The sequence below is a fragment of the Macrobrachium nipponense genome, chromosome 12, assembly GCF_015104395.2.
Source record: "Macrobrachium nipponense isolate FS-2020 chromosome 12, ASM1510439v2, whole genome shotgun sequence".
NCBI classification, from domain to species: Eukaryota; Metazoa; Arthropoda; class Malacostraca; order Decapoda; family Palaemonidae; genus Macrobrachium; species Macrobrachium nipponense.
This window is the reverse complement of record NC_087205.1, coordinates 85,858,925-85,881,693: the sequence shown is the minus strand read 5'-3', so window position 1 is coordinate 85,881,693 and position 22,769 is coordinate 85,858,925. Positions and strand designations below refer to the sequence as shown.

Genomic DNA, 22,769 nt, shown 5'->3' with positions numbered 1-22,769 from the left:
AAAATCAACTCGCTTGATTCTGCCATTCTTTTTAACAGAATAATAATAATAGCATTATGATTAAACAAAAATTAAGAGATAAAAAATTAATGGGGCTAATCCCTAACGTAAAAAAACACTGATGACAAATTAGCTAAGATGAAAATCAAATTAGGAAACGAATACAAAATATTTCTTTCAGGTACTTCAATGCGGAAGTAAAAAGAAGCATAAGTTGGAACCAAAAGCTTTTGGGGAAATCAGCAGGATCATTGATGTGAGGCTCGAAAAGTGAACTGTAATTAAGAAGGAATATACTTCCAAGCCATGGATAACCAAGGACAAATGAATATTTCAGAGTTGAATTATGTTAATGATGAAAGTCTCGGAATTCTTATTTGCTTTTTGATGATGTTTCCACTGGACGCACTGAATGGAAAACGACTCATTTACATAGCAAAACATCCAGCGTCTTGCATTAATACTAATTAGGACTCATGGAAAACACTGAACAAAGAAGCCGTGCAGTAATGCACAAAATCAAGTACGTTGCCGTTAAATAACTCTTCAAAATGCAACATACTTATATCCGCGTAAAGGGAGCGCTACCGAGAGCGATTTAGATGACCGCCTTCGGCAACAGCTGATGCTTACTTAAGATAATGGCCAGGAGGATAACGATGGCGATATTGAGACCGATGATGGGGACGATGATGATGGCGAGACCGCCGAATCCAAAGCCCCACCACCCAACGTGTCCGTTTTCGTAGCCTCCGGAGCCGTAGTGGATCTGGGTGTGATCTATGACCTCATGGGAACCTCCGCCTCCGTGGCCACCGCCTTGACCTCCATGGCAGTCATAGCATGCGCGACCCTCGACTTCGTCCTCGACGGTCAAGAGCTGAAGAGAGAGAGAGAGAGAGAGAATGAAGAAGAACCTTCACATCATATGCTGCGGATTAAAGCATTCTGAGTACTTTTATTTGATCTTCATGGAATTCCTTTAGGATTTCAAGAGTTTCACAGTAAAATCTCTAGGTCTTGAAATATTAGGGAAACCAGGAGACAGGTCATTGTGACCATGAATATTACTGAAGATTTTCATCGGATTAAGCTGAGGTTCATATTTTAGTCATTGCCTTATTCATACTATTATGTAGTGAAGTATCACATGAAAAATTATTTAGAAAAAGTATTGAAAACATACTGTGTCAACTACCAGACTTTAACAGGGAAAATCAATAGGATCCTGATGTGATTTGGTTTTAAATATTGGGGAAAAAAATTGGAGTGAAATAAAGTCAAAGAAGTTGGACAGGTAATCTACATGATGGGACCAAAGGGAATGGTTGGACAGTAATAGATGTAACTAGGGTCCGGTGGGGCATTACAGTACTGTGCGCAGTGTGCCGCACTAAGTACACCGCCCATTATTGGTCTATACCTTACAAATTTGTCTGTTATTTTCATACAGGGACGATATTGAACACGAGCTAGAGTTAACGACTTTCTCTCGTTCAAAAGTGTATTTATCGAACCCTTTTGGAATGCGCTCACGGCAGCAATAACAAGGCTATATATAATTCTTGCTCTTACAGTTACATAAAATGTGGAAGTCTTTGGTTTGGCTTAAAAAAGAATCGCATTTCGATGGACAAAGTACTCGAGAATTTTTCGGATGAAATAAACTTTTCAATTAATTAGAAAGAGAATTGAATGAACGATTCCATCTCTTATATTTTGGGTGCACAGTGATAAAGGGACACTAGGATTTTGAAATGGATAGGATACTTCGATGGACTACCCTTCATAACTATTCTGTCAACAACTTAGAAGATGATCTAGCAGGGAAAATATATATGCAGTATATAAGTGAGTGAGAGAGAGAGAGAAAGAGAGGGAGATGGGGGGGGGGGGGGGGGGGGGGGGGGGGGGGGGGGGGGGGGGGGGGGGGGTGGGGGGGGGGGGGGCAAGACACAAGGCTTAATTCCAGGGCTCAAAATTAAACTAAATCTAGAGAAAATTCACCTTGGAGTTTCTTACAATTTTTTGTTGTGACTGCCTTCTTATTTTGTCAGTAACTTTCAAGTTAAATTCTGTTCACCACAATCATGTCCATTATGAAGCAAATATTCTAGCTGCTTTTAGTCAATCCAAGAGCGGATTATTAAAAAAAATGTTCCCATAAATATCAGCTCCCTCCATGAAACCCTTTAAAATCTTTAAGATCCATAAAAGAATGAAACTTACTTGAGAGTGACCTTTTAATCATTCATTGACAAACGAAATCAACAATAATCTTTATGTAAAATGGTGAATTGAACTACAAACCTACATGAACTGACTCTTGAAAATTGACAATTGGTAACAAACTCGGAAAGATTTTTTTTAATCCGTACAAATTAATTGGTGAATGTAAGCTGCGTAAATGGTAGAAAATCCGCATAATATGAGGACATTCCAGGCAGGGAGACATGCATGCATTTATTCACAAGCTTACCTCATTGTCAGAGAGTGTCTCCCCTTCTGTAGACGCCGATCCGATGATAAACATCGCGGTTATCCAAAAGGCTAAGAAATTCATCTGAAAAATAAGAATGGACACCGTTAGTTTTGACACAAAATATGTTTTGAAAGTTCGTTATCTCTAATAATGATAAGATAAGAAGTCGTCAAGTTGATATATCTAATCTATAACAAATTGGTCCCATAACAGACTGTGAAGAATACTTTCGGCTGCATTTTGTTTTGCTTTGTTCTGCATTTGGTGAATCAAGACTAAAAAACAACAGATGTTTGTGTGTGTGTGTGTGTGTGTGAGCGAGAGAGAGAGAGAGAGAGAGAGAGAGAGAGAAAACTTCTTTCATCTCAGGCTAGTCGCTCGTGCAGTTTTTTACTCGTAAGCTCAACCTTTTGGCCCCAAAAGAGCATTTTTTCAGGCGCCGCTTTTGGATCTTATAAAGAATTAGACAGGAAAGTGGACTCATCTCCTCTCACGATCCTCTCCTATTTTCTCACCATTTTTCCCCTCTCCGTGTTGAAGAAAGCGAATTTAGGTCTGGCCTGCTTTTGCGTCTTCTGGTAGGATCCAGCCATGTTCAGCTATCTTTGGTGGATATGCCAATTGGGTTTTTATGTTTATCATTTTTGGCGAGTATTCCAAAAACACCTAGAATGCTTATGGAGTGCATTTCCTAAAATTTCATCTTATCTGCTTCGCCTTATTGTGTTTTTAAATGCTTATAAGCTATGAGTAAATTTTCCTTATTATTATTCAAATAGTTGCATTGCAATAAGATTATAAAACGAAGGTTCCTTCTTCTTCTTCTTCTTCTTCTTCTTCTTCTTCCACGGAGAAAAGGGTGTCAGCAGGTGCGCGAGTCACCTTCAAGCTCACTGGGAACTTGCCAAAAAGGTGTAGCAGGAGTTCAGCTACATATTATCTTTGACTTCGAATGGGAAATGGATCGATGAAATGGCAGCTATTTCGGAATATCACGGTTAACAGACGTATCACCGAGAACGGGAGCAGTGACATGACAGTTATTTGGAGCAGTAACATGACAGTTATTTCCAAGATCAAAAGACTACTCGAAGTATCCGGGTTAATAATAGACATAACATTGACAAGATCTGTTTCATGTCCCCAGAAGTCATGTGGCAAACTACTAAACGACATTTTTCCGTGGCAAGGATTTCGCTTAATTTGGCTTTGCTTGAATCCTCAACGGCCTGTTTCAATGACGTAGGACCGTGTTACATGGAAATTGTGAAGAAATATATAATTTTTCGCATTTCAGCGGGTTTACAAAACGAACCGAACGGCTTCCTGTTAAGTTTATGTCTTGAACTAAAAACTGCCTAAATGTGCCGTATAATGGCTGGCTCTTCCTGGTGAGTTTCACACCTCATTGCGACCCACTGTCTCTTGCACCAAATATCTAAGGACCGTTGCAATCGTCCGATCAGATTTGCACACGGCACTGTCCTGACTAATCGCTAAAACTTCCTTCTATTCGGTTTTGGAGTTGAGTGTGTGTTTATCCGTTCGTGTACTCACAGAGGAACCTTGTACGTGAGTGTACGCAAAAGAGAGAATGAGATTCCCCTGTTACCAAAATCCGAAATGTTTTGATTTCGCCATTCCGACCACCTCCGCTCCCGACCACCATCGCCGACAGCTGAGTCGAAACAAGGAACCTGCGGGTGGAATATGCAAGTCACGGCAGGTGCTTCGCTGCATCATTGGAGCACTTTGCTTATATGGAGGAGGAGAGGTCGTTCCGGCTTTAATAAAGCCTCTCATTCTCTGGCTCTTAAAAAGAGGCGTTTCGGTCACTTCAGCTTTAATGGAGCCTTTAATGTCAACTAATTCTGTTTAATGTGCACTGCTGGTTTTATTGTTGTTTGTTATACTAACTGGACATGGAAGAGTCACTACTTCTGTTATTCATTAATCCCATTTATTATTGCTCCTATTTGTAGGCAAAACTGTATCCTTTTAAAAACTGCGTTTTTCCCTTGTTTTTTTCAAGAGGCCACGTTTTCCTTCTATATCATCTTATTTTCCTTTAAAATTTCTTCATGCTTCATCCTCTCGGAACCCTGTCTTTTATTTTTCAAAACTGTTGCCGTTTAGTGCGCCTTTCCTCTTATTCGAGGTCTGGAAGTAATTGGATGACCATGGGACAGTAGGAAGTTTCCTTAAATCAGAAATATATTTATATACTATATATATATATATATATATATATATATATATATATATATATATATATATTATATATATATAAACAAACCTATTTCCGCATACATGCAATTATACGTATAGACATGTTTACGTATGTAATGTGGGACAATTATATTTGCAAACTATTAACTAACACAAGTATATTCGCCTATTATTCTGTTCATCATAAGTCAACTGTATACGCACGTGTGACTCCTGAGACTCTCGGCAGTCATTTAATTTGAATACCTGGATGAAAATATAGGAACTCGAAAAGTATGTTAATTATATCATATTTCCAATGCTGTCTGATCTCATCTTCTTATTTGTTTTATGCTTATTTCCGTTTTCTATACTTTCGCATCAGAAATTCACTCTGCTCCTCTTTTTTGCAATGTCTACCTGTCTATCATTAATCACCCGAAGAATCAGTTTTCACCTACGTGTACCCAACGATGGAAGTCGTGCTTACTTACTTATGTCCGAATCGAGGATACGCCCACCGAACTTCCGTGTTGGAAATTTTAAAGGCAGCTCTTAGGAGTCACGAATCTCCTCATTCAACGTGTACCCTGCATTCAACAACTCCCGATAACACATGCTCATTGCAGGCTATGGGCTTAAAAAGGGTGTTCTCTCTCTCTCTCTCTCTCTCTCTCTCTCTCTCTCTCTCTCTCGTATTCATTGCTGTTCCCATGTTCTTAAGGGGCAATTTTCGGACCGCAAACACACACACATACTATATATACACACACACACACACACACACATATATATATATATATATATATATATAATATATATATATATATATATATATATAAAGAATGTGCAAAAGACTGAGAAGAGACTCCCTTCATTTATGGAATCCAAGACGGGATTGCATGAGCCAACTCTCCTGTAGTGAAAGTCAAGTGTGGAAATTGAACTGCTTGTATGGTATGCGTAAAGTATGAAGGGCTGAACGGGTGACCATAGCGGAGAAGAGAGGGTCAAATTGTTATCCCGGGAGAAAAGATGGTTGAGACTGTTTCGATGTGTTTTGCTCAAGTGGGACGACAAGTCGCTGGTGAAAAGTGTGTGGAATTCGCTGTTGGAATGAATGAGAGAGACCAAGAAAGTATTGGGCGATTAGCGTGTCAGTTGTATGGGAATGGAAGGTGGTGTGACTAGGGTTTTTTTTTTTTTTTTTTTTGAAAAGTTCATTTTGGTAAGCAGCTAAGGGAATAAGGTGCCAGTGACTTATGTTTTGGTTTTGTCTTGTGCCAACTGTTAAGGAAAACGGCTCATTGGTGAAAGAGTATGTATGATATTTATCCCGTATATAATGGTGGCTACTATCCATCTACTGTATATAAATGCAATATCTGAACAACTCTCTCTCTCTCTCTGTTGAAAGATATGCAACCCGTGGAAAAGTCAGTATATTAGCTGGAAGAACAGTAAGCAAAACAAATATATCCTGAATTTCTCTTTCTTCCTCAGTCAGTTCCTCTTGTCACTTTTGGCTAACTTTTACGATTTCTCAAAGAATACTTTCGTTAATTCACTTGTCTCGATCGAAGAGATAAAGGACGCGGAAACCTCTCACGAGATAATTGACCTCCACCGAATGCAAAGTCATCGGGAGACTTCTGGTGGATATGCTCGTGGCCGCAAGGGAGAGAGGCCAGTCAGTCCACGTGAGGGTGAAATTTTTTGGAAAGTTAATCGACCGCTGTGTTTATGGGGCATTTTTCACTCTAGTATTCGCCCTCTGATCTAAGATAAGCTTGTTTTCTTCTTCTCAGTTTTGTTTAGCTTGAAGGTAAAGAACTCATTTTGGAATGAAAATACGCAGATATTATAAGTCATAGGAAAACACATCATGAAACGCTACAAAAAAAAAAAAATGCAATTCGAGATGACTGTTTAGCAAATCTGACCCTGAAGACAAAACACTACGGCAGATTTGACGACTCTTCCTAAAAGCGGAAAGGAAGCACGGACACCTCATTCTGTTGTCACGGACCCTTATCGTGTCAGGTCTCCGGGTGACCCATTACCCCTCACGTTAGCCTTGCATAGCCTGGTGCAGTCTTCTAAGCACTGATATTTCGGGATGGGGCAGCTGGCTCACTGCACTTTTCTCGACAGATGGTGACTGTGAGTTACGTAGTCACGAATTCCATAATATTTTTGTCACCTAAAAGATTTCTTCTTCATAACTTCTAATGGGAAGAAGACTTATAATGAAACTTTCGACTTGAAACATTTTTTCATAACATTTCTTCATGTATTCATTAAGGCAATTATCTTCTTTACATGTGATGATTAATACCTTGGTAATGAAGAAACTTCTCGTTTGAAGAAAGAAAGAACTATCAGTGAAGCGAAAATACTGGTCACAGACGAAGAATATGTTTGTTTGTTTGTTTATTTGTTTGTATGGTGTTTTTACGTTGCATGGAACCAGTGGTTATTCAGCAACGGGACCAACGACTTTACGTGACTTCCGAATAATATGGTAAAATGGAAAATATACACAATGAAACAACCTTTCCTTTGTTCATCAAGAGAACACAGTTGACGAATCTCTCTCTCTCTCTCTCTCTCTCTCTCTCTCTCTCTCTCTCTCTCTCTAATGGGATTTTTAACATGCGCTGACTTTGGGTCTATCCGGATTTTTCCAGTATGTAAGACTCCGAAGTGAGAATGTGCAGAAAATAAAGTTAAGGGACGTTAGTTGGTTTGTTAAATAAAAGTTTCCCTTTTTTTCATTATTGTGGCAGGTTTATATGCGATCAGAATACAAAATACGGATGATGGACTGTTATTTACAGCTATGTTTCAAAATTTATTTACGATTTTTTTTTTTTTTAACCATTTTTTGCATAGTTATTTGTCTTCGTTGTGTTGGGACCGTATCCGAGATGTGCAATTTCATTTTAACTTGAGCGACATTTGGAAACGCGCAAAAATACTGATACATAAACGTGAATATGAGTAATGAATTAAAAGAGACTACGTGGTGCCAGTTTCAAAATGAAAGGACCTTCGTATCCCTGAAAGGTGGAAACGGAGAGTAGAGAAAGCAGAGCGGCGAACCATTTGTGAGGAGCTCGACGTGCTGCTAATGAAGATTCTGTAAGGTGTATACGCATTGGCTGCGAGGTCACGAATGATTTTGTTTTTTGCATCGGCGACAGAAGACTGAATGTGGCAGTGACCGCTTTACTGAACTGTCTACAGCCACCTCCTCTCATACGACGCTTCTGTCAATGAAAATCTTAAATACATTATTCGAGCTCCAAATGTCTTTTAATATCTAATTCGCTCTACCTCGGAATTAATATGTTATCATATATGTAAACCGAAGGGGAATTTTTCAGTTGATAATAATATTATTATTAACTATAAAAAATTCCCCTTCGGTTTACATAAATATATTACTTCCGAGGTGGAGCGAATTAGATATTAAAGAACCTTTGTAGCTCGAATAATTTATATGAATCATGGTGATGTGATAATTATTCATTTTAAATAAAAAAAAACAATGAAACAATCAAAAGACGACATTAATCGTTCACCGCGATAATATACCCGACAGGAAATAAGATTTAATCTGATATAATGAAACGGCCATTGTTTCTCTTTTCCATCTCCTTTCCTTCAGAACAATAAGATCGATGATGACTTTCCCTTTTCTTTCCCTGCCGACGAGAAGTTTCTCTTTGTCTTTCGAGACCTTTCTTTCGAATCTTATCTGGACAGGAAATGTCACTTTCACGAATATCAACGCAGAATCTCTCCTTTTCTTATCTGGATTTCACGGGTCTTTCTCTATACGAAAATATGCATGTTCGTTATGTATGTATGCAGTTATGCTTATTGCAATATGTATCCGTGTATTTGTACTTGGACCTAATTACGATACGTACCTGCGCATGTATATTTTCACCATGCATGAATGGATGCATTTTTCGTCCTGTATCAGTGTATTACCTAAAACATTTGCATAAGCGTGTGTTTCTCCTGCATGTTTTGTGCTTTACTTGAGCACGAATGTAAAGATTATGCAGTTTTCCTTATATACACTGCTAACCTAATAATGGGACCCCAACACCGGTACCCCCTCCCCACATCCGTTCACTAAGCAGTGAGTCACGGAGGTCATCTCGCTCTGGTCACAGAGGGTTTAGGCGTTATATTTCCTTTACTTAATTTTCATTTATCAATTGATTTGAATTGTACTTTTGGACTCATTTTTATGCCACCTAGTAGACTAAAGGAAAAATGTACATTAAAAAACCAACTGACTAAAAGCCGATTAAGAAAGTAGAAGATAAGAATAAGAGCTGATAGATGAACGTTGAAAGAATAGAAATTTTAAACTAAGAGACACAACAAAGAGGAGGAGCGTTCGCTTTTTATCGGTGAAATTTCATCAAAAGCTTTTCACGATACAGTAAGATACTCCATTAAGATTTAACAGTGAAAGCAGAGCAGCATTTGCTCTTCATAATCGAAATGATGTATAAAATGGTTGCGTAAGATGGAGAGATAATGTACAAGTGAGATAAGAAAGCCAACAGAGAAGCGTTTGCGCTTCATTACCCGAGATGACGCCAAAATAGTCTCAGGAAACAATGAGATAATCTAACCTCAGATCTTAAAATGCTCTCAGGAGAAATTAAGCAGAAAAGCGAACGCTTTTATTAATAGTGATGATCTCAAAATGATGTCATGGGAGCGGATCACGGCCATCTCAAGACGACCCGCTGCCTCACCCAATTGTGGATTACGCGCTGAAGTATAACTTGCTTTTTTATCTTGTCGTACTTCATCTCGCTCGGAGAGGAACTGTTTATTCAATTTGCATGTTGGACGAAAGTGCTGGAAATATTTCCATTTACGCTGTCTTGTTTAAGTTCGACTATATGACTTCAGTGTTCGATTTCTAGGCAGAAGTCAGCGCTAGAAAACTTACTGTGATATTATCTTATTTTGTTTTATTATTAAACCCTTCCCTTTGTTCTTTTGACACTGCGTGTGCTCCTATCCATGTGTGCGTCTGTGGGATGGTATTCAAACGGAATGCATGTACACATACACATACATACATACACCCTACACACACACACACATATATATATATATATATATATATATATATATATATATATATATATATATATATATTTATATCTGTGTGTATGTCTAGATGTGCTTTGTCTGTGCGAAGAGTTCAGAGCGTTGGTTTACAATAATCAGCTTTCAATAACGTTTGCCTTACTTTTACTAATTCGGTTCCTCTGCCTGACCCAAAGAAAGTAAGAGAAACCTTGAGGCAGCAGCAGTCGAAATGAATATCAGCATCACACAGAGCTCTCCACATTCCTCTGATAAGCGCATGAAACGCTACTCGAGCGTAAAATCATGCGGGTATTTCTCAAGGCAAAACGAAAAGCAAACTCGTTGGAAGCAAAGCACAGGCAAAACTGGACCCAGATGGAAATTCCACGACGCCTCCTACGGCGTTACTTGTTTGTAGTTACCTTTTTTTTTCTTAACCTCTTTCACCTTGCTTTAGTGGCTCTTCAATCTGCTATGCCCTCCCTCAAAGGCCTTCCCACCCGACAACAAGAAGGGTGTGGTGAGGAAGGAGGTACGCTGCTTGTGTACCCAAAAATTCTCCTGTCTTACTTCTACCAACAAGAAGATGGAGAACCGCATTATCAGAACTCCTAGGGCATCTCTCGTTTGTGATAAGTATGAGTTAATAATACAGTACTGAACTTAATAATACCCATCAGTCACTGTTATTTGATGAATTCTCTTCAGCACCAATGAATAAAACTTATTTCGTATTTGAGAATACTTTAGTTACACATATCACAATCATCCAAAGCTTACGATTTTTAGTTCAGTTTCTTTTTCCTGCCTGAATGAGCTTTAGGATGACATCTTCCAGAATACTCTACTGGTGCTGTTTCAGTTATGAAAGTTTGCCAATTCCGTCCTTGAACAATTACTGGATTAAGAGGACGCCAAGAAATTATATTGGAGGGAGGGTCTGGTTCAAGTTGTGCTGGGTCAAAATGAGGCCTATACTTTCGAACGCAGTGAAGGAGTGAGTTAATGAAACGATGTGGAAAATTCAGATGTCTGAGGAATCTAAGTTTTAAGTGCTCTACCCACATATTAAGATAAGGTCGAAACAAATTTGTTTTCTATAGGTCTGAAAAGAAAGCGATTGACGTTAATTTTTATGAAATTCCGTAAAGAATTAAAACCTAAATTGTGGGGAAAGAGAAATCCCTGTCTAAGGAGTTCGAAAACGACCTCTACCTTGCGAAAGTGGCTGAACGTCAATATTTTTACCGAACCGCCTCCTCTACCTCTCATAAGTATTATTTTGGAAACGGGTTTTCCCAGGCAAGAAGAGGTTTTCATGCAAAGACCAGAGAATCTTTCTTTTGGACCTTGGTCTCAATGGCTTGAAATTTCACCGGCTCGTGGTCATATGGGGAAAGCGAGTCAAGAAAGTCGAAGGAAAGTTCTTAGATGCTGTGGAGATGTGTCCTCACGTTTAACAAGGGAAATTTTGTTTTTAGGCTCAACTTGATAGCTGCCGTCTGTGTTTGGCTATAGAATACGTGTACTACATGTAAAGATATAGGACGAACGCGCTCGCGCGCGTGTGTGTATGTGTGTTTGTATACACGAGGCTCTGCCGTATCTACTATGTTGTCAATTGTGACCCTTTGTTTCTCCTACCAGGTCTCCACGGCTTGTCGTATGTTCCAGTGATAGTAACAGAGTTGTCCAAACAGCATTTGTTGTTAATTGGTGAAAAACTCCCAAACACTAACCAGACTTAAAGATGATTAAGTCAGTGATCAAAAGGACGATATACGGACAATAGCTTTCAAAATGTAGCTCGATAATAAGGAGAATGAAAGGGTTCCTAGCCCTCATTGTCACGTCAAACAGAAGCAGGTCAGCTAATCAAACAAACATGGAGGAAGGCGCCACATCTTAGAAGTATTTATTATTATTATCATTATTATTAGTATTTGCTTTTTCTAACCTTCCCACCTTATAATCTCGGAGCGCCTTCCCTCACAGATCGGAAACAGGCCGCTTCGCAGACTTGTGAGGACCGGTTCTCGTAGAAACGAGATCGAATTTCCAATCGAAAATTCTCTCATGACCTCTTTGGCATCCCTCCATAGGTCTCCATCCATGACGGCCCTAAACGAACTGTGAAATTTGAAGACAAGTGTAACGACGGCCTTTCTCCCTCTCCCCGTCTCTTGGGAGATTTCTTTCATTCCTGTCGTTTCCTGTCGTGGTTTGCTTGAAAATGTCCGCTGCTTCATTCATCTTTCCTTATCTGCCACATCTTTTATCAGGCATTACTGCAGACCATCTCTCTTACTTTATTAGCCCAGTTTAGTGATTATATGCTGGTCAAAACTATTTGCAAACTATTTTTGAGCCGCGGCTATGACCCTTTGTTCACTGCTGTTCTCGCATGGTTTCCTTTGTTATATCAATAAATTATTATTTCCTGTTATATTTCCAGTCCAGTTGGATATACAGCATTGTCTTCCCATGATTATTTTTTGTTTACTCTCTGTCATACCAGTGGTTATCTGTATATCTCTTCGTTCTTTTGTACCCACGGTCCAGTTTCTCTTTCCTTCTTCACATTTATTCTTGCCAGATCTCTCTCTCTCTCTCTCTCTCTCTCTCTCTCTCTCTCTCTCTCTCTCTCTCTTCCCGTCCGTCTTGTTACTCAACTACATACATCATTCATGATGGAGGAAGATTACGCTCCCTGTTTATTTATAGTGTTCCCTTGACAACAAGTTTGTGAAAGGTGACCATAGCGGCCCAAAGGCGCTCGCCTTTTCGCAAGATTATTATTATTATTATTATTATTATTATTATTATTATTATTATTATTATTATTGAACCTAACAAAAACTTCTTTCAGTTTTCTTCTGAAGATGGAAAAAGAAACCAACAAAATTACTGAGTATAACTTGCTTGCTTGTAAGTGTAATACCATGGAAATACTTAAGTAGTTTGCATACTTGTCATTGTGGGTTTCTTTTTCCATAATTATTATTATTATTATTCAGAAGTTGAACCCTACTCATAAGGAACAAGCCCACAAAAGGGGCCACTGATTTGGAATTCAATCTTCCAAAGAATATGGTGCTCATTAGGAAGAAGTAAGGGGAGGTAGAATGAAGGAGCAGATCTCCATTTCACGCGCTTTCTTCTCCTCCTTTACGAAGAAGGAGAAGGGAAGAAGATGGCGAACAGCACAAATAATAAAAATTGAGCAATTAAGAACATTTAAACGTAACTGAATTTGTCAGAGCATGAACAATAGCACCCCGAGGTCGCTAACAGTTGGGCGGCGGCTCTCTCTCTCTCTCTCTCTCTCTCCTTTGTTTTGTATAAGATGCAGGAAATCCATCATGGTGGCTGTTATTATTTTCAGAGAAAAGCTATATCGAAGATTCATGAAAGGGAACGTCTCTCTCTCTCTCTCTCTCTCTCTCTCTCTCTCTCTCTCTCTCTCTCTCTCTATATATATATATATATATATATATATATATAGATATATATATATATATATATATATATATATATACTCTATATATATATATATATATATATATATATATATATATATATATAAGGTATATATAACTAAATCACGAAAAAAAATGGAACGTGATGAATATATAAATAAATATAATTGAATATAGCGACGGAGTTCTCCACAGCCTTTCAGAACTCCGTCATTTCTTTTTCCTTCGTGGAATTTGTCTTTATATATATATATATATATATATATATTCTATATTATATATATATATATATATATATATATATATTTAAATCTTCCTCTCTCACTCTCTCGATTAGAACTCACATCTCAGCAGTGTGACCTAGACTGACATTTACATCTCTTCAGAGTTGTTCGCAGGTGGGGTATCGGCGCTCTTACTCATCGCTTAGTCAGCTTTTGCCAGTCATTATGGGCTCTCGGTGTTTATAACGCGGCCATGTTGCATGATGAGTCGGATCACTGGATAATTTTATTTTCGACTCATTTTTTATTTCCTTTTGAATATCTGGGTTGCACGAGTTGGGTTTTTGCCTTTCATCTTCAAGCGTAAAAGATTTATGTTACAATTTTGGGTGTTATTTTAAATTTTGGAGTACCTGATTTTTTACTTCGATATTTGAGCTGAACACGGGAATTCTTTTCTTAATGATAGCAACTACATATTTTGATTATTCATTTTACTATAAAAACAAGAGCCAGTTTTCCCAAGTCTAATAGGTTTGTTACTATAGCTACCAGCCCAATGATTTCGGCTGGAAATACGTATTTAATGATTTAATTTATCAATGATGCCGTCATATAAATACAAAAACTCATTTTATCCAGCAAATACCTTAACGTAAACATTTTTCGTGCCTGCCATTTTTCTGCTATTTGCCAGAATCTTCGTGTTATGCAACGCCGTGAGGAAGCAACTGGAAGATGAAACTGATACGATCTGAGTTAACGATCATTACAATGAACAGGGGACGGAGAACCTATCGAGAAGGTTGATGGAACACCCATTATGCCCCACAGGTGCTCTACTAGGGGAGTATTTGGTTCAAACTCTGGGCCGGGACAGTGTCGGGAGTAGGTAGGCCTTAATTCTGGCTGAAAAATATCGTACATCAGGCATGTTGTTAACGCAAGCAATTTTGAGAGGCTTTGTTTACTTTAAAATCTAATTATTTATTATTTACTCTTTTCATTTTTCTGTTTTAGAATTGGCAGGTCTCATCGTTTTCCAGTGACTGATATCATGCAATGGCCTTTGTTTTAAAGTGATATATTTTACTCTTAACTTTTAGGGTTCGATAACTCATCGCCATAACCAAATTGGCTGTTATCGCACGCCATTCATTTGTTAGCTAATGGTCTTTTGTGCTGACTTTTTAAAAATCTTTAGTTATGAGTGAAATGGCATGTAAAATCATTTCAGTACAGCAAAGAACTCATTGTTGAGATAAGAATAACTGGAAATTGCACTTCATGTAGTCTCGTACATGAGTTTATACTTGCGCTTGGTAACTTGAACTGTGTATTTAATGATACGAGCATAAACTCAAAAAGGCACACACATACTCTCTCTCTCTCTCTCTCTCTCTCTCTCTCTCTCTCTCTCTGTATATATATATATATATATATATATATATATATATATATATATATATATATATATATATATATATATATATATATATATATATATATATTAAATAATGTACGTGTGAGTGTAACTTATTGAGAGGAGGTTTTTCATATCCCAAATTTCACTTGTAACCAAAGACGAGCAGTACCTTTTTCCGGTCTGATACATGATATTCCTCATGGCATTCAATTCTGTGTGTGCCCTCGAAAAAGCTGAGGTATAACAGTAAGAAGAGTAAAGATAAAGAACGATAAAAAATGGAGTAAACAAGGTCATCAGATATATAATGATAGTGAAAAATGATGCAATGAAAGCCTCTACTCTTAGGTCTTACTCATGTAATCCGTCAACCTGGCGCAAATGACTTAAAATATAAGATTGCAACAAGACAGAACCAATAAAGGTGAATGTCATTGACGATCGAAATAAGAAAGAACGTAACGAAGGTCTTCGACTGAGACCTGGATTACTTAATCACAGGGCTTCGTGTAATCCAAATTTATGGACCTGCAAGAGAAAGCTCGCAGTGCTCCGAGACAATTCTTGCTCGACTACTGGGTGTAGCCAGATTTAAAACGCTCCCATTAACGCCTCCTTCACGCAAGAATGATACCCGAAATCTACTGTGTATTATTTGCTTATGAGTTCGTTGACCTTTCATTTCACGAGGCTATTTTATTATCAATGAAATGAGGTTTTATCTTTAGCGGCATTTTTTTCCCATATGTAAATCACTCCCGATATGGAAGCTTTCTGATGGCTAACTGTGGCAAATTCTCTATATCTCCGATTATTTTCAATGCAAACGAAACAAACATACAAATAAATAAGTAAATAAATAAAATAAATAAATAAATAATAAAATTGAATGTATAAATGTTCGAATGCATGAATGACGGTTGAAACGTAAACTAATAAATATAAATAAATAAATAAATAAAAAATATAAGTGAATTCATAAATATTCGGATACATGAATGACGGTTGAAACGTAAACTAATAAATATAAATATATAAATAAATAAACAATATAACTGAATGTGTTAATGTTCGAATGCATGAAAAGTAAATAAATAAATAAATAAATATATGAAAGAGGCCATCACTCTAGTCCTCCTCCAGACTACTGGTATTGAGGTAAAGTCCACCTCGTAGAAACCAAAGGCGCCGGTTTTCGAAAACTCGCACAATATCATCATTACCAGACAGACATGACGAACGGGGAATAAAAATGATGTACAAGTGTTGCCACCTACTCGCGCATTGTTACGTGGACGAACTCGATAATCGTTTGGGAACTCGGATATGTAAAGTGTGATTTCCGGATTAGTGGAGAGAGAGAGAGAGAGAGAGAGAGAGAGAGAGAGAGAGAGAGAGAGAGAGAGAGAGACTTTCACCCTGTAATCGTTCCTTGTACCCAGCAGAATGCATATAATGATGTACAATAAGCGAGTATTTAAGACTTAAATAGAGAGATCACAGCGAACAGAATAACCCCACAGGTATGCGAAAGCCTGCAGTCGGCATTCAAAATTTTCAGAGCTACAGCTCATCCCCAAGCAGAGGGAAAGCAAGGCAGCGAGTCACAATAAGACAAGGTAGTCAATGGCGTAAGTGAAATAACTAGCAGGCCAAGAATATGTCCTTGTGAAATGTGACATGGAATGACTCACTGAAAAGTCTTTGCGGTTATCAGTCTTCCCATATCTCTCTATGCGCAATCACTTTGTCAGTCATTCTTTATATCACATATATCTACTCTCCTTCTTTCTCTGCATCTTTTCCCACTTTTATATGAGGTCGATGTTTCATATATATAACATATAATTATCTACTGTTCACTTTTATACAATGGTTTCATTTAGATTTAGTCCACTACAAATACCTAACGCCACATGTTGCATCATCTGAAAGATGCAGAAAAACTGGATTGGATAACCAGTTAAACCCAAGAGAAGCAGAAATTATTTCCACTTACCATCTCCTACATAATGCATAAAAGAGTTGGAGAGAAATTCCAGAATAAAGAATAAGAGAAAACAAGCCGCAAAAAAAAAAAAAATCGTGAACTTCCACGCTTGATGAGCCATAACTTTTTTTTTTCTTCACGGTCAGTCATTTGTCATACTATAATGGGATGCATACTTTTGTTTATAACCAGAAAGCAATGACGCATCACTGAAATTTAATCGGGAAATGAAAATTTATAGTGTTGGATAGATTCATGATACCGGAACAGCAACTTTTCAACACGAGGTTGAAGTTCAACGTGCCCAGCTGAAGTGGGCGAATGAGTGCATTCTCCATGTGATGCCATGCATCCCCCCCCCCCCACCCCTGCCCCCCACCAACTTCTCTCTCTCTCTCTCTCTCTCTGTTTGTCCAGCCTTCGTTTCTATCCCTTAATTGATTATGCGTCTATTTTTCTCTCTACTCTCCTAGTCCTCCCTCTTCTTTGTTTACCTTCCTTCAACCATTTATCTCTCTCTCTCTCTCTCTCTCTCTCTCTCTCTCTCTCCTTAATTGATTACGCGTCTATTTTCCTCTCTACTCTACTAGTCCCTCCTCTTATTTCTTTCCTTCCTTCAACCATTTCTCTCTCTCTCTCTCTCTCTCTCTCTCTCTCTTCTATTAGGTAAAATGCACCACATAGAACAGGAACCCGCTGTATGTTAACGCAATTCGATTTTTTCATGGTGGTCATCTCGCTAAAAAAAATAAGAAAGAAAAAAAAAATGCGGTTACAGACGACGAGTCTCTTAATAACTCCACCCGAGATGCCCTCTGGGCAAAGTTACATCACCTGGGTATTTCCAGACGGAGGTAGAGGTAGACTGGTTTCTTTCGGTCTCGGGTAGGAATTGCAGCCGAAGCTTCATGAAAGCATAAAAAATCCGCCATGAATATTTATGCTGCTTTACAAGTATTTCATTTATTTACGTTTTATTTCTTACTGACACTGATATGTAAACAATAAGAGTTTTTATAATCAAATTATTCAAAGACAAATTAAGCAATGAGATCACTTTACGTCACTCGGTTTTTTGTTGTTGTGCACGTGGGTGAAACCTTATCTCAGTAAAATAAGGTTTACGACCTTGCAAACAATTTATATTCACTATGAGACGCAAAAACCTAAGAAATGGAATTAATGTTTTAATAAGCTTTTTTTTTTTGTTTCAACTATTATTCTAAGTTCATTCTACGCCGGATACATGAAAAGCTTGCTGGTCGGTCCATCATCTGAAAACAATGAAATTTGATAAAATCTTCCCTATAACTTTTACGAAAGAACCAAAACCAAAGCAGAACGTTTAAAAACGAAATATTCGTAAACCGGAACGTTACAATAGGCTGTCAATATTCTTTACCATCTTCGTTTAGCGTACAATACAAAATGAGCTAATGGAAGAAAAACTAAATATAAAATGATGGAGAAAAACTGAAGGAAATTTGCTCGTCACTGGAAAAGGAATTTCATGAGAACATTCAAACATGCACTACATACGTTGTCTTATAAACTGACCAATGCACGCTTCTAGCAGTATATAATAACTTTTTTTTATTCTTTTCTTTTCTGACGAAATTTTGAAATAAACCCCGAATGATGACTACGAAATAAAGGTGTGAAGAACTCCACCTACACATTCACCGGCCAAAGTCTCATTCCGTATGGCGAAGTATGCTCGCTGCAAGTGTCATTACTCATGGCGAACTAGACACGCGAAACTGCCATAAGAGCTTTATACTCATGCCAGCCCCAAGCCCCGATAAAAGAAGAGCGTGGAGCGCAGGGTTAACGCCCCTGTCTTGAAAAAACCAAGAGCTACTATTTTTTATTATTAAAATAGTTTCCAAGCGCTACTCACAAATCATAGCGGTCTGGCGTAATTGATATTATATCTCAAAGAAGTCCTAGAGCCATGAGGGTAAAGAAGACCCAAGCACTGGAGATGAAGGTGGCTTGTCTGCCTTGATTCAAGCAAAGTCACCGCTCGAGGTAAATTCATTATTCGGCCAGCCTGGGCACATTTTTCTGGTCCGGTTTCTTTTCTTACGTACGATAGAAAATAAAGAGAGCAAGCTTTGTTCAAGGCATCGTCGACTTTTTAGGCCTTCAACTTGAACCGTGGTATTCGGATAATCATCTCGAAAATCCCTGCATCATTCTGCGTTTCGAAGGCCTTATGAAGTGAATCTGATGCGCTCTGCTTTCCTCTGTTGTTTCAGTCACGCTTTGGTGCTGAGCAATTAGGGACGTTCACCTTCAGCTAGGAATCTCAGAGGTGTAAAAGAAAATAAAAACGAAATATGAATTAAACTATACACTCAGCTGAAATCATTTTTCTCTTTTGTTACTAATGAAATACCTTTAACGACGTTACTCGCCTACAATTTACAATAACTTCTAAATAAAAAGAAAAGTCATTCAATTCCAATTGTTCTCTGTAGTTGTAAAATGGTCATCATAATAAATCAGAACTAAGGAAAGGGAATTTCGTCTGTGAGAAAGAAAAAAAGGTGGCAACGCAGTTAAGGATATCAAATTCTCTTAGTTTGCCGTGAGAAAACCGTCGTAATCCTCGTTATTTTCTGGCTACTTTATGCAATACAGCTATGAATGAAGTCAGCCTATAATCATTTGGCCTGTTTCTAACTACCTTATTTTTTTGCTTATTTTGATGTTTATTCACCTGTATAGCTATTTTTCTGTCGAAGTATCTTCATTCACTGGCTCTTTTCTTCTCTTTCCACTATATGTTCGAAGTTCACGCATTCCATTCCATGGAACCATTATTCACTTGCTGTTGTCTTTTATGCTTGCTCATTTAAAATGAAAATGACTACTATAACAATTGAAGTATCTTGAGAATGTCTGATAAAAAATAAACGAAAATAGTCTCCTTGACCTAAAATTTAAATGTTTTAAATTTCAGATTTCAAGCTGGGGACTAACTTACTAAAAATATTGTTTTCGGTTAAATCTATAAAATATATGGAATTTTTTAATCATACGTTTATCACACAGCGAGTCGTAAAAGTGACATGTAAATTATATATATAAATTTATATATATGGGTATATATATATATATATATATATATATATATATATATATATATACATACACAATCTAGTTACATCTTTTGGCGCCTGATAAAAAATAAAACGATCCACGAAAGAATATTTTAAGGAATCCACTTGAGATAAATTTAGTGAGAAATTCATTCGGTATTTTTACACACTGGAACTAAACGGAACCTGCGAACAGATACGAAAGCTTGCATTCCAAAATCCATTGCAATGCTTAAATGTGCTCTCATCAGTAGAGAGAGAGAGAGAGAGAGAGAGAGAGAGAGAGAGAGAGAGAGAATCTTCATGCATGAAATAAAGAAGTCTCTCCTCTCATATAGAAAATGGGAATAAAAACAATTCATCTGAATTCAGATTCGCTTCGTTTCATTATGCAGTGTTGGCCCCTGGAACACTTTTGATATTCAGTCGCTTTCTTTTCCGTGTCTTTAGATTTCTCTGGGGGGAAAATATAGGTAAGAGTGAACTAACGGCGTGGAAAATGAAGGCGTAGGAAACAGAGATAAGGAATCGAACGAGAGAGGAAGAAAGACGGAAAACAAAGTTGTCTTTCTGTTTGTTTTGTTTTTTTTATTTTCGGTCCCAATTATTTCTCCCAATCTAATTTTTCAATTGACATAGTTATAACTCAATACAAAGGGCTGTGTGTGTGTGTGTGTGTGTGTGTGTGTGCGAGAGAGAGAGAGAGAGAGAGAGAGAGAGAGAGAGAGAGAAAACAAAGTTGTCTTTCAAATATTTTATTTGTATTTTGGGTTAATTATTTCTCCCAACCTAATTTTTCAATTGACATAATTATAACTAAATACAAAGGTTTGAGAGAGAGAGAGAGAGAGAGAGAGAGAGAGAGAGAGAGAGTGAGAGAGAGAGAGCTCTGGCCACACAGATCCCAGAGTCAAAGTATATATTAGAGGTATGGAAATGCGGGCAAAAATTGTGCCCGTGATCCATAAAACGTATGATCGCTGAATGTCCGCCCCAAAACAACGAACGGCTTTCATTTCCCTGCCCTATCTAGGATGAAGGGAGACAGCTATTACTTCCTTGCAATGCTATACGTGCTCACTTTCGTTCTTCTTCTCCCCCTCTCCTGATATCTTTGTTTCTTTTCTCAACTAAGTCTCTTTATCTCTGGAGACGGAGAAATCGTTATCTGTATATCTCTTGCTATAGTTGAAGCCGAAAGAGAATACAATGAAGTCATATGATTTCTGGTTCAAGTAATTAAATCAAGCTTTTTTCCGGCGTTACTGGGCCACATTACAGCTGCAGTCAGACTTTTAAGGCCGGTCGCTGTTTCAGTAATGAGGTACTGAACCTTCTTTAATCGTTTGTTCATTTGTGTCCCATTTCAAGGGTAATAATGATTACATACATACATATACATATATATATATATATATATATATATATATATATATACATAAACATATTTATATAAATCCATATTATAACTCAATACAAAGGGGTGTGTGTGTGTGTGTGTGTGTGTGTGTGTGTGTGTGAGAGAGAGAGAGAGAGAGAGAGAGAGAGAGAGAGAGAGAGAAAACAAAGTTGTCTTTCAGATATTTTATTTGTATTTTGTGTCCCAATTATTTCTCCCAACCTAATTTTCCAATTGACATAATTATAACTAAATATAAAGGTTTGGGAGAGAGAGAGAGAGAGAGAGAGAGAGAGAGAGAGAGAGAGAGAGAGAGAGAGAGCTCTGGACACGCAGATCCCAGAGTCAAAGTATATACTTTGACTCTGGCAGATCTTGTCAGGAGGTATGGCAATGTGGGCAAAAATTCTGCCCGTGATCCATAAAACGTATGATCGCTGAATGTTTGCAACAACTGAACGGCTTTCCCTGCCTTGTCTCGAATGTGTGTGTGTGCATAAGCATGTATTTTTTATCTTTCTAATGCACAAGCTACGGCAATATGTAAAAAATAATTGGTAGTTGGGGGCCCTCAACATCGACCTATTTGCTTTCTCAGCGGCACAGGAAGAGAGCTTTGCTGCTAAACGGGGCTGCTGGTTTATATTTAGTTGCTGCTTATGTGTCCGGTAGTCAACCGCACGACTGCACCATAGCCCTCGTAAGTGGAACTCAACAACCTTGGGTTCGTTTCGCTACTGGAGGGTGTACTTAAGGGCGGTTTTCTGTGGATGTTTACATTTCAGCTTTATTCATTTGGTTATTGCTTTCGTATTTTTTGTTGACTTTGTTATTATTTTATATTGATACTTAACATTAAATATAGATATCTATCTCAATCTACACACACACACACACATATATATATATGTATATATATATATATATATTATTATACATTATAATAGATATATATATATTATATATATTAACTATACATAAGTAAATATATGCGTGTAATTTTCCTCCTCATCTTCTTTTTAATTGTTTACTTGTTTCAAAACTGCTCGTTCTATTCTGTCTCAACTTGCCATGCAAGCTCAAGGTCTGCTGGCTGGTTCATTTTCATCATTTCCTAGTAAACTAAGCAAACATTTTCAAACATAACATTGCAGTCTTCAAGGAAAAGACGTAAATTACTTCAAAAGACTACTTGAGCAACAAGCAAAGTAAGCAATTGCTTTCAAAAGTAGAGTAACGTTGTCTGAAAAAGCTCAAATTGCATCTTATGAAGTATCGGAAATGACTGCCGTAAAGATAAAGTCACATACTCTTGCTGAAT

At 37.7% G+C, this 22,769-nt stretch overlaps 1 long non-coding RNA gene across 1 annotated transcript in view; it reads right to left on the bottom strand.

The window, feature by feature from the left end:
- LOC135224634 (uncharacterized) overlaps positions 1-22,769 on the bottom strand; it is a 29,978-nt gene that overhangs the window by 3,335 nt on the left and 3,874 nt on the right. Inside the window, exons 2-3 of the long non-coding RNA XR_010316789.1 lie at positions 2,480-2,563; positions 634-880 (exon numbers count right to left, since the gene is read on the bottom strand). This is a non-coding gene — a long non-coding RNA (uncharacterized LOC135224634). The remainder of the gene's footprint in view (positions 1-633; positions 881-2,479; positions 2,564-22,769) is intronic.